Source organism: Mobula hypostoma, chromosome 1 (assembly GCF_963921235.1).
Source record: "Mobula hypostoma chromosome 1, sMobHyp1.1, whole genome shotgun sequence".
NCBI lineage: Eukaryota > Metazoa > Chordata > Chondrichthyes > Myliobatiformes > Myliobatidae > Mobula > Mobula hypostoma.
In genome coordinates this window covers 248,484,374-248,496,948 of record NC_086097.1, presented here as the reverse complement: position 1 = coordinate 248,496,948, position 12,575 = coordinate 248,484,374, and positions in this window count along the sequence as shown.

Here is a 12,575-nt window from a genome sequence, read left to right as displayed (position 1 = left end):
TAAGGGTCGGCACAACATAGTGGGCCGAAGGGCCTGTACTGTGCTGTACTATTCTATGTTCTATGATTCAGCTTCTTCCCACATTCCCAGATGTATGGGCGTTGGAGCAGAAAGCATGATACTCACTTCTCCCCCTCGCTGGCAAAATTCTTATTCAGTTTGTTCACCATTCCTTTTTTCCCATTACTACCTCTCCAGTGTCATTTCCAGCACTCTATGAGCACTCTGCCTTAATTTTACTCTTTCTACCTCTGGAAGAAAAGCTTTCGGCAGCCTCTTTAATATTATTGGCTGGCTTACCTTCAGATTTCATCTTTTCTCTCATTGTTTTTCACTGGCTTTTGTTGGTTTGTAAAGCTTCCCAATCATTCGGCTTCCCTCTCGTTTCTGTTACTACTCTATGCCCTCCTTTTTGATTCAATGCTGTCTCTGACTTCCCTTGTCAGCCACGCTTGCCTCATCCTCCCTTTAGAATACTTCATCTTTGGGACGCATCTGCCCTCCACCTTCTAAATTGCCCCAAAAACTCCAGTCATTGCTGCTCTGCTGTCATTCTGGCTAGTGTCCCATTCCTGTCAACTTTGGCCAGCTCCTCTTGGATGAATCTGTCATTGCCGTTGACCCACTGTAACAGTGATACATTGGACAGGGTGCAGAAGAGGTTCACAGGATGCAGTCTGGATTAAAGGCATAAGTTACTGTTTAAGGAGAGGCCAAACAAACTGGGGTATTTTCTAAGGAGTGGCGGAGCTGAGGGGAGTATGATAATGTGTGATAAGATTACGAGGGGCATAGATTGATAGCTGGTACCTTTCCCGCAACACAGCCCTCCTCACCCCAGGGACAAACTGTCTAACAACAGAGGGCATTCATTTATAGAGATGAGGTGGAATTTCTTTACCCAGAGGGTGATGAATCTGAGCAATTCATTGGCACAGTTGGCTATATTTAAAACAGAGGTTGACATGTGCTTGATTAGACAGGGCGGAGAGGAAACTTCAGAGAGAGATGGGTCAAGACAGGCAGATGGAACAGACTCAGGTGGGGGTTCTTGACTGGCAAGGGGCAGTGGGACTGAACACCACTGTTTTCCACTCTCAGACATTCATTGACACCATTTCTCATCAGTACATGTTTTACAAACAACAGATTTCAAAGTTGAATTTCAAAGTAAATTTATTTTCCAAGTACATGAACCATAATCTATCAGACGATCCATTTTCTTGCAGGTTCAGCAGCTCAACGTTCACCCCCAGCCCCGGGCAGGGAATGGGGCCGATTCCAGAGGGGGATGGTCTGGGCTGGGGTGGGGTATGGGGGGTGTCTGGGACCTCATGGGGGAACCCTCCCTCCATCTTCCTCCCACCCACTCGTCCTCAGTCCCCCTCCCTCTACCCTCCCCTCCCCACCCACCCATCCCCCACCTCCCCCTCCCCTCCCCTCCCCACCCCAACCCCCTCACCCTCCTCTCCTCCATCCGTCCCTATTCCTTCCCCTGCCCCCTCACCACCACATTCCCCTGCCCCTCCCTTACCCTCAACCCTCCCCTTCCCATTCTCCTCCAACCCCTCCACCCTTCCTCCTTCCCCTCTGCCTCCCTCATCTTCCTCCGATCCCACTCCCAACCTTCCACCTTCCTTGCCCCTCCATCTCCCCTCAACCCTCCACTTCCCCTCTCCCTTTACTTCTTCTCCCTCACTCCACCTCCACAGCAACACTCCTGCTCCTGCCCTTTTCCTCACCCTCTCTTCAACCCTCTTCTTCCCCCTCCCATTCCTACCATCCTCCTACTCAGTCCCACTAGCCTTCCCCTCCTGTTTCCTCACCCACCCTCCACCTCAACCTACCCCTTCCCCTCCTGTTTCCTCACCCGCCCTCACCCTTAACCTACCCCTTCCCCTCCTGTTTCCTCACCCACACTCCCCCTCAACTTACCGCTTTCTCTCCTGTTCCTTCACCCACTCTCCTCCCCCTCAACCTACCCCTTCCCCTCCCGTTTCCTCACCCACCCTCCCCCTCAACCTACCCCTTCCTCTCTTGTTCCTTCACCCACTCTCCCCCTCAACCTACCCCTTCCCCTCCTGTTTCCACACCCACCCTCACCCTCAACCTACCCCTTCCCCTCCTGTTCCTTCACCCACCCTCCCCCTCAACCTACCCCTTCCCCTCCTGTTTCCTCACCCACCCTCCCCCCAACCTACCCCTTCCCCTCCTGTTTCCTCACTCACCCTCCCCCTCAACCTACTACTTCCTCTCACCTCCTTCCCGCTCCTCCTCCTCACTCCCCCTCTTCCACCCTCTCTGCCCCCCACCCCCTCCATCCATCACCCCAACTGTATGTGTGTTTGCAGGTGTGTGAGAGAGAGGGGAGGGTGCAGATAAGGCTGGAGGGGATGGGGAGGAATCAGAGGGGTGGGGAATGCAGTGGAGATGGAGGGAGGAGGGGGAAGTGGGGAGGGTAGTTCTCTCTCACACACACTTAACACAAAGACACATACAATTGAGGGGATGGAGGGTAGGGGAGGGAAGGAAGGTGAGAGGTTGGGAAGAGGGAATTGAGGTGAGGTACGAGCAGAGGCAGGAGGGATAGAGAGAGAGGGAGAGAAAGGAGGAGGATGGGAGGGGAAGGGGTGGGAAATGGGGAGGGTGAGGAATAGGGAGGGAGTGGTGGAGTGGAGGGGAAGGGGAGGAGCAGGGAGGAAAGGGTTAGAGGAGATGGGGAGGGAGGGGGGAGAGGTTTGGGGAGGGGAGAGGGAAGGGGAGTGGGGAGGAATGGGCAGGAGGAGGATGAAGGGAGGGCTCCCTGACAAGGTCCTAGGGGGGAAGGTGGGGAGGTAGATGGGGAAGTGTGTGGGAGGGGGAGGGAGGAAATGGGAGGGAGGTGTATGTGTATAGCAGAGGGAAGGGAAGAGGTGGGGCATGGAGCTGGAAGGAAAAGGTGAGGGGAGAGAGGGAGGGGAGACATGTGTGGGGGAGGGATGGAAGGGAGGGTGGGGAATCGGTCGGGGACGAAGAGGGAGGTGCTCCCTCACTGGAGGAACCAGACAGTCACAGTGAGGACAGCCAGGACATGGGGCAGGGTGAACCTGAGGGTGGGAATGGAGAGGTGAGGAGGAAGGGTAGGGTGAGGCTGGGGGCCAAAAATATGGTGTCACTTGTGGAGCTACTGAGAGGTGCTCTGGGATTGATCAGCCACTCATCGGACAACAAAAAAATCAGCTCGGGTAGATCTGAGCTGTTCTTCAGCTGATTGGTTGAGACAGAGCTGAAATTAGTCATCAAGACAATCAGACTTGACGTTCTGTTGTCTATCAATGACCACTGGATCTGTGAAGATCCCATACTTGATGCCATATAATGAAATTGTTGTGCTGTAGTTCAATGATGTGCCCAGTGAAGTCACCCACTGGAGTTCCTCATGTGGACCAATCAGTGAAGACACTGGGTGATGATGTGGAGGTGAGCCAATGGACGATGGCAGTCCACTGCAGCCAGTAGATGATGCTCTTGCTGGAGAAACACCGATAGGTGAGAGCAGAAGAGGAGTCGATCACCACGGTGAAAGGCCAGGAGACAGTATGGACATTGGTGGAACCCATCACAGCCAAGGGCGTGGTCGTCAGTGTTGTCATTGTCCTGGAGCCAATCAGGACTCCAGTCTGGAAGGGTCAGTTGATGATCTGAATCTCCCCAGGCCAATCACAGGACTTAATCTAGATGGACCTGTTGATGACAACACTATCTTTGAGCAAATTGCGTCAGCTGGTTTGAATAGCCTGGAGGGGACAGGGTAATGGACGGGGAGGGAGCAGAGGGAATGGGGAAGTGGTGTTGGTGGCATCCTATTCTGAACCAGTCCCATCTGCCTGCATTTGTCCCGTATCCCTCGAAACCATTCTTATTCATGTACCTGTCTGAGTGTCTGCTGTGTGAATAATTTTCTCCTGTGTCCTGATTAAATTTCTTCTTTTTCCTTAAACTTGTGCACTCCCAACCTGCCCAAACTCTGTCCATAACTCAGTCCTTCAAGTGCTGACAACAGTCTCGTAAATCTCCTCCGCACTCTTTGCAGCTGGACGGCATCTTTCCCGTAGCAGAGCAAGCAAATCTGAATACAATACTCCAGGTGAGGCCTCACTAATGTCTTCATCAATTAGACCATAAGACCAAAAGACATAGGAACAGAATTAGGCAACTCAGCACCTTGAGTCTGTCATTCCATCATGGCTGATTGTGTATCCCTGGCAACCACACTGTACTCTCTTCTCCCTGGAACCTTTCATGCCTTGGCTAAGCAAGAACCAATCAACTTCCATTTTAAATATCCTCAATGACTTGGTGTCCACAGCCATCCGTGGCAATGAATTCCACAGATTCACCATCCTGTTACTAAAGAAATTCCTCCTTATCTCTAGTCTAAATGGATGCCCTCTGGCCCTAGATCAGAAGGTATACAAAATATCCTTTTCATGTCCATTCTATCTAGACCTTTCGATATTCAATAGGTTTCTATGAGATCCACCATCATCTCGCGAGTACGAGTCCAGAGCCATGAAACGCTCCTCATATGTTAACCCTTTCATTGCTGGATCAATCTCGTGAACCTTCTCTGGAAACTCTCTAATGCCAGCACATCATTTCTCAGAAAAGCGGCCCAAACATGCACACAATACTCCAAATTTGGTCTGACCAATGCCATATAAAGCCTCAGTATACATCTTTCCTTTTATATTCTAGTCCACTTGAAATGAATGCCAACATTGCAGTTGCCTTCGTAATAATCGACTCAAACTTCGAGTTAACCTTTACGGAATCCTGCAGAAGTGCTTCCAAGGACCTTTACCCCTCTAATTTTTAAAATTTTAAAATAGATGACACCTTAATTCCTTCTACTGAAGTGCATGACCCTACACTTCCCTACAGTATATTCCATCTACTACTTCTTTGCCTTTTCTCTCAATCTGTCCAAGTACTTCTGCAGGCACCCTGCTTGCTGTCAAATACTTGCCCTTCCATCTACCTTTGTATTATCTGCAAAGCCAGATTCCTTTGTTCTTCCACAATCCTCATTACCCTCCCATTCACTGAACACCAGCTCGCTACATCATAGACTTTCCTTTTCTATCTCTCATTGCAATTTATATCCCACATTCTGGCTACTGTTTGGGAGCCTGTATAAACTCCCATCAGAGACCTGGCAGTTTCCTAGCTCTACCAACGCGCCCCACCCCAGATTTTCTGCAACTTCTATTCCTATGTCATCTCTCTATAAGGATTAGATTTTTTTTTTAACAATAATGCCTCCCCACTCCCTCTGCCTGTCCTTTCAACACAATCTGTATCCTTGGATGTGAAGCACCCAACGATGATCTTTCAGCAACGAACTCAGTGAAGCCGATAATGACATCCCTGCCGATCTCTAAATAGGCCATTACCCCTGATCATTACCCAGTCCCACATATTCAAGACTTTTCGGTAAATTTAGCCAGAAAGATAATTTTTTCTAAAGTGTATTCGGTCAGAGTTTATCATCAGGTACCTGGGTGCTCTCACCATATTCCCAAAGATGCTGTTATCACCCCATTTGGGCTGTTTGAGTTTCTGTGCATGCCCTTTGGGAGAAAAATGCAGCACAGACTTCCCAGCAACTCATGGACTGTGAGCTAAAACACTGACAGATTATCTTTTTGTTCACCTGGACAACACACAGCACTGTGCAAAAGGCACATATATGTCGCAAGGGTGCCGGAAACTTCTGCGCAATTCTGTAAATTCATTAAAATAGGAGGTGGCTGGGAAACAGAAAGAAGAGTGCTTAGCTTTGTACCAGCTCAGGAGTATGAAGTGGTATTAAGCTGTGACTGGAAAGAGATAATATACAGTACTGAGCAAGAGTCTGAGCACCATTGCTACAGATACATGTGTCTAAGACTTTTACACAGTACTGTACCTGTCACCAGCGCATCCAAAACCGAACACTTATCACATCTCCACATACTTTTCTATTGCTTCAGCCATTGTGGGCTGATTATTAACCCCATCAAATACCAGTTCAGATTGTCTATCCTTGACTTTCTCAGCCACTGTATCTGTGCAGATGGTCTGCCACCCCACCATCAAAAGTCACTGTTATGATGGACTTTCCACTGCACCCCCACCCCACAAAAATACTGGACCTTTTCATTCCAAGATCTGTTGAACTTATGCTTGCTCCCTTAATTTAACGCCCATAATCACATGTTTGAATGGTCAGCAGACATGACCAGAGCATTTGGCAACACCAAACAAGTCTTTTGTAAACAACCCTACTGGTATATTTATTCCCCATGCATCAGGGGCAGGGTGGAAGTAAAGGGCTGCAGCTTTTGCTAATCACATTAAATGACTCGGTGTCAGGGTGGAGCCCCAGGTGCCTTAGGAAGAATTGACCACATGGACTGGGCCCTCTCCAGTGCCAGTACGGTAACTCCGAGCAATGCTGACCTGAGCCTGGAGCTGGAGCAGGGTCGGTTCCTGTTCCCGACGCGGGGTCATGGTGAATGGGCATGAAGGTCTAACCGGGGAACCCATTGTCAAATTGTACCAAGAAACCATCAGACCAAAGAATTTCGGGCAGAACTGGTCGGGTGACAAACACCCATCAGCACACAGAAATGGCAAACTTTTAAAATGAGAAGTAAATCAACGTAAAAACAAATTTGGCAGTGGATGAGTGAACCCTCTGACCCCAGGATGCACGGGATGGAAATGGTCCTGTGATAAGAGAGGTGGTTTCACACAGTCTCCATTGCTCAGTCAGTTTGTGGGGTGGAATGGGAGTGGTAATTGAGTGAACACAGTGAGGTGGAAGGGATGCAGAGGTACTAACCTGAGGAGTACTGAATGCAGTCGGGACTTGCTGTCTTGGGCTTGAATTGTGTAGTGGTCACTCTCAGCTTCATCTCTGGTTCAAATCTGTGTTGTCTTGTGCACAATCATGTGTCATGGTTTCCAGCACTCTTGTCCCTCAAGGAGAAGAAAGGAAAAGTAAATTCAAACAACACACAGAAAATGCTGGAGAAACGCAGCAGGCCAGGCAGCATCTAAGACAAAGAGCAGAGCTGACGTTTCGGGCTGAGACCCTTCATCATGGAAGGAAACAAAAGAGAGGTAAAATATTAACTGGCTTAAAACTAGACAACGACAGGAACGTTTACATTTTGAGTCACAGCATGAGAAATCTTTTCTTTCGTTATTAATCTTTTCATTGATTTAGAGGAAACATATATGCAGACAAGGGGAGAATTATCTCAAACAAGTACATCAGCAACAATATAAACAAAAGATGAAATAGATATTATCATAATCATACATAGTAATAAGCAAATATGCAATATATAATAAAAAAGGACAACTAATTCTCCTCTTATCAATTCATAAAGAGAGGAAACCTCACTTATTGTCCAACATGAAATTAATGAACATAAAGAGAGATACCTGAATAACCTGTCGCTGGATGTTGAACCATCTGTGTAGATTTTTTTTTCCCCAAAAATACTTTATTCAGAAGTGTTACAAAATAGTTACTTACATTTAAGAAAAAACATTCGTTGACTCTGAGTCCTTATTCAATAAAGTTATTAACAATAAAACTATGTGTTGACTCTCTGTTCATTTACAAATAAAAGATGTTTACAATAAATCATTCATTTACTCTCAACCCTTGGTCAAGAGTTAAGACTTATTAACAATAAAATTATCAACCATAAAGGCAGGCAAAGGCTCTAATGCTTTCCCAAATTAACAATTCCACCCACTCCTTGGGCACCCTGTTGATTATCTGTCCACACCGCTGATGAGGGTAGGTCTCCTCCCCACCCAACCCCTCCCACTCCCACGGGTGATGAACCTTAAACTGTGGTCCTTCCGCACCGGGCCTTCGCGGTGGCCGCACCAAGCTTGAGTGCGTCCCTCAGCACGTACTCCTGCAGGCGAGAGTGAGTCAGTGGGCAGCATTCAGTCACCGACATCTCCATGTGCTGGCAGACCACCAAGTTTCGGGCAGACCAAAGCGCGTCTTTCACCGAATCAAGGATCTGCCAGCAGCACCGGATGTTTGTCTCCGTGTGCGTTCCCGGGAACAGCCCGTAGATCATGGAGACCTCGGTAACGCAACTGCTGGGCATGAATCTTAGTACTGTCCCTTCTATTCTCTTCTACACCTTCTTCGCGAACCCACAATGTGCAGAGGCGAGCCACCGACTCCATCCCATTACAGTCCTCCCATGGGCAGTGGGGTGTGGAGGAACCGTTCCGGGCGTACAGGAGGGATCTGACTGGGAGGGCCCCTCTCACCGCCAGCCAAGCGAGGTCTTTGTGCCTGTTGGTGAGATCTGGTGATGAAAGGCATTTTGCCAGATGAACTGGACGGTCTGCTCAGGGAACCACCCCACTGTGTCCATCTCGTCCTTCTCCTGCAGTGCCTGCAGGACATTACATGCCAACCACTGTCTAATGGCCTTGTGGTCAAATGCGTTGGCTTGAAGAATTTTTCCACCAAGGACAGGTAAGGAGGAAACGACCAGCTGACAGGGGTGTTGCGCGGGAAAGGGGCCAGACCCATCCTTCGTAGCCAGGGCGACAGGTAAAACCTGGGCACATAGTAGTACTTTGTGCCCACGTATCTGGGATCCACGCACAACCTGATGCAGCCACAACACGAAGCTGGCCATCAGGGTGAGGGCGACATTAGGGATGTTCTTGCCCCCGTTGTCCAGGGACTTGTGCATGACGGTCTGTCTCACTCGCTCCATCCTCGATCCCCAGACGAATCTGAAGATGGCTCGGGTGAATTCCGAGCTGCAGGAGTGGGGGACGGGCCACACCTGCGCCAAGTACAGCAGCCCTGAGAGCACCTCACACCTGATGACCAGGCTCTTGCCCGTTATCAACAGGGAGCGCCCTCCCCACGTTCCCAGTTTCTGTTTCACCTTGGCAGTCCGCTCCCGCCAGTTCTTGTTGCACGCCTCAGCCCCTCCGAACCAGATCCCCAACACCTTCACGTGGTCAGACCTGATGGTGAAGGGGTGACTGGATCGGGCGTGCCAGTTGCCGAAGGGCATGGCTTCGCTCTTCGTGCAGTTGACCCTGGCCCCCGACGCCAGCTCGAACTGTTCGCAGATGCCAATCAACCTGCGAACTGACCTCGGATCAGAGCAGAAGATGGTCTGCCACCCCACCATCAAAAGACACTGCCATGATGGACTTTCCACTGCACCCCCACCCCCCAAAAATACTGCAAGTGTTTTCTGTTTTGGTGAATTTCTCTCACCTTTTCATTCCACGATCTGTTGAACTTATGCTTGCTCCCTTAATTTAATGCCCATAATCGCATGTTTTAATGGTCAGCAGACATGACCAGAGCATTTGACAACACCAAACAAGTCTTTTGTAAACAGCCCTACTGGTATATTTATTCCCCATGCTTCAGGGGCAGGGTGGAAGTAAAGGGCTGCAGTTTTTGCTAATCACATTAAATGAGTCGGTGTCAGGGTGGAGCCCCAGCTGCCTTTGGAAGAATTGACCACATGGACTGGGCCCTCTCCAGTGCCAGTACGGTAACTCCGAGCAATGCTGACCTGAGCCTAGAGCAGGAGCAGGGTCGGTTCCTGTTACCGACGCGGGGTCATGATGACTGGGCGTGGAGGTCCAACCAGGGAACCCATTGTCAAATTTCACCAAGAAACAATCAGACCAAATAATTTTGGGCAGAACTGGTCGGGTGACAAACACCCATCAGCACACAGAAATGGTAACTTTTAAAATGAGAAATAAGTCAATGTAAAAACAAACTTAGCACTGGATGAGTGAACCCTCTGACCCCAGGATGCACGGGATGGAAATGGTCCTGTGATAAGAGAGGTGGTTTCACACAGTCTCCATGACTCTGTCAGTTTGTGTGGTGGAATGGGAGTGGTAATTGAGTGAACACAGTGAGGTGGAAGGGATGCAGAGGTACTAACCTGGGGAGTACTGAATGCAGTCGGGACTTGCTGTCTTGGGCTTGAATTGTGTAAAGGTCACTCTCAGCTTCATCTCTGGTTCAAATCTGTGTTGTCTTGTGCACAATCATGTGTCATGGTTTCCAGCACTCTTGTCCCTCAAGTAGAAGAAAGAAAAAGTAAATTCAAGGAACACACAGAAAATGCTGGAGAAACTCAGCAGGCCAGGCAGCATCTAAGACAAAGAGTAAAGCCCACGTTTCAGGCTGAGACCCTTCATCATGGAATGAAAGAAAAGAGAGGAAAAATATTCACCGGCTTAAAACTAGACAACGACAGGAACATTTACATTTTGAGTCACAGCATGAGAAATCTTTTCTTTATTAATCTTTTTATTGATTTAGAGGAAACATATATGCAGACAAGGGGAGAATTATCTCAAATATGTACATCAGCAACAATATACACAAAAGATGAAATAGATATTATCATAATCATACATAGTCAGAAGCAAATATGCAATATATAATAAAAAAGGACAACTAATTCTCCTCTTATCAATTTGTAAAGAGAGGAAACCTCACTCATTGTCCGACATGAAATTAATGAACATAAAGAGAGGTACCTGAATGACCTGTCGCTGGATGTTGAACCATCTGTGTAGATATGGGAGAATCCATGATAGCCGTCTTGTATACTTCTGTCTCAGCTGTCCAACTAAGCAGAATTTAAATCCTATGGTGATGATGCATCTCATTATGATGTGTCTGCTGGAGTCATAATGTCTCCTCTCCCGGAGGGGTCACACCTCAACATCTCCATATTTAGAAAAAGCCTTTGTCATTGGCTGGGTTACAATAACGTGATGAGGGTGAAAGAAATAACTGGTTTTCAAAATCAGAATCAGGTTTATTATCACCGGCATGTGACATGAAATTTCTGAACTTAGCAGCAGCAGTTCAATGCAATACATAATCCAGCAGAGAGAAAAAAAAAGTAAAAATAGTAGTAAATAAACAAGTAAATCAATTTACTCTTTTACTTTTTTCAATCTACTCTTTCATCTGGAATATATGTTATACATTTTAAATGACCTTTTGACACTTTTTTATCAAAATGAAATGATAATCTGTTGTCTGAGGACAACTGATTTTGTGGGTACTGGGCTATTATATAATCATATAATTTATAAAATTAAAAACAAACATATGAAAAAATGTTGCATTTGTGCAAAAGACCCTCAGATGATCAACCCTGATTATTTTAACTCCAGTGTGAAGAGTCTCCTTGAAAACCTGCCTGGATATGATCAATACCGATCGTTGAAAACTCACCATTTACAGAGTTTTGGACTGTTGGAGTCTGAGTGCAGCAACAGTTGTTTTCCTCGCCCAGCCACGGTGACGCTAAGCCATCAGAGCGAATGGATCACATGCTATCCCTCCTGAGCAATCACCATCCTTGTTTTAATTTCAAACAACTCTTCATGCAGAAAATGCCGAAACAAGTTTGCTGAGCCCGATCAAGTACACCTGTGAAGGACGAAAGGGAGCTTGCTAATATGGCTGAGAGTCTACACTCAGCTTTCTCTACCTCAATAAGCCCGGTCAGCAAGCCCCCAACTTAAGGGCACCCGTGGCTGTGAAACAGACAATGCCAGCCCTGTGTTTTTACCTCGCTTGTTTTGGTATGGACACTGGAAAGTTCCAACCACCTGGTAGCTTTGACAGTGCCAGCACATCTGGACCTCAGCGGTCTGTGAACACCGTGGGTTCCAGCTGGTAGGGATGTCTACTGTTCATTTCAGACACAAATTCGGGGCCATGTTTCCTGTGTGACACAGGAGCTCAAGTCAATGTGCTGCCAGTATCACTTATTGATCAGATGGCAAAGAGCGACGAAATTCGTTGGAGTTTGCCAACGGCAGCTGGATCCAAACCTATGGGACATCGGGGTCAATGTTGGGACCGCTGTTTTTTATGATGTGTGTCAGTGATTTGGACTGTGGGATTAATGAATTTGTGGCTAAATTTGCTGTTGATACAAAGATAGGCGGAGGAGCGGGTAGTGCTGAGGAAACAGAGAGCCTGCAGAGAGACGTCGATAGTTTAGGGGAGTGGGCACAGAAGTAGAAAATGAAATACAATATTGGAAAGTGTACGCTCACGCTCTTTGGTGGAAGAAATCAACGGGCTGACAATTATTTTGATGGGGAGAGAATTCAAAATGCAGAGATAGAAAGGGACTTGGTACATCTTAGATACCCTAAAGGATAACCTCCAGGATGAGGCAGCGGTGAAGAAGGAGAATGCAATGTTGGCATTCATTTCTAGAGGTATAGAATATAAAATCAGGGACGTGATGTTGAGGCTTTATAAGGCACTCGTGAGACCACACTTGGAGTACTGTGTGCAGTTTTGGGCTCCTTATTTTAGAAAGGATATACTGACATTGGAGAGAGTTCAGAGAAGATTCAGAAGAATGATTCCAGGAATGAAAGGGTTACCGTATGAGGAACGTTTGGCAGCTCTTGGGCTATATTCCCTGGAGTTCAGGAGCATGACGGGGGAACTCATAGAAACACTTCGAATGTTA